This window comes from Sinocyclocheilus rhinocerous, unplaced genomic scaffold, assembly GCF_001515625.1.
Source record: "Sinocyclocheilus rhinocerous isolate Xijiao unplaced genomic scaffold, SAMN03320098_v1.1 C34594816, whole genome shotgun sequence".
In the NCBI taxonomy this organism is placed as follows: Eukaryota; Metazoa; Chordata; class Actinopteri; order Cypriniformes; family Cyprinidae; genus Sinocyclocheilus; species Sinocyclocheilus rhinocerous.
The window spans coordinates 1-275 of NW_015718417.1; the positions used below are offsets into that span (position 1 = coordinate 1).

The following is a 275-nucleotide window of genomic DNA, read 5'->3' on the forward strand; positions in this document are numbered from 1 at the left end:
AAAACTGCTGTTATATAAAACGTAAGAGGCATGCACTGCAAAAGAGCCCGGATAGCTCAGTTGGTAAAGCATCAGACTTTTAATCTGAGGGTCCAGGGTTCAAGTCTCTGTTTGGGTGAAGTTTTGTCTTCTTGTTGGCGGCCTCAGCTTGCTTTCATGTTGGTCCATCTATGCTGCTGTCTCACTAATAGAGTGGTGTTCCGGCCTGCTCCTGGGGACCTTGGGCATCTCCCTTGTTTGGCACACCTGATTCTGATGGTCAGCTCGTTAGGAAA

The 275-nt window shown here is 48.0% G+C and overlaps 1 non-coding gene across 1 annotated transcript; it reads left to right on the forward strand.

Moving 5' to 3' along the window:
- Nucleotides 1–45: 45 nt before the first annotated feature.
- On the forward strand, nt 46–118 carry trnak-uuu (transfer RNA lysine (anticodon UUU)). Its single transcript has one exon. It is a non-coding gene; the product is annotated as a tRNA-Lys (tRNA).
- The last annotated feature ends 157 nt before the right edge of the window (nt 119–275 follow it).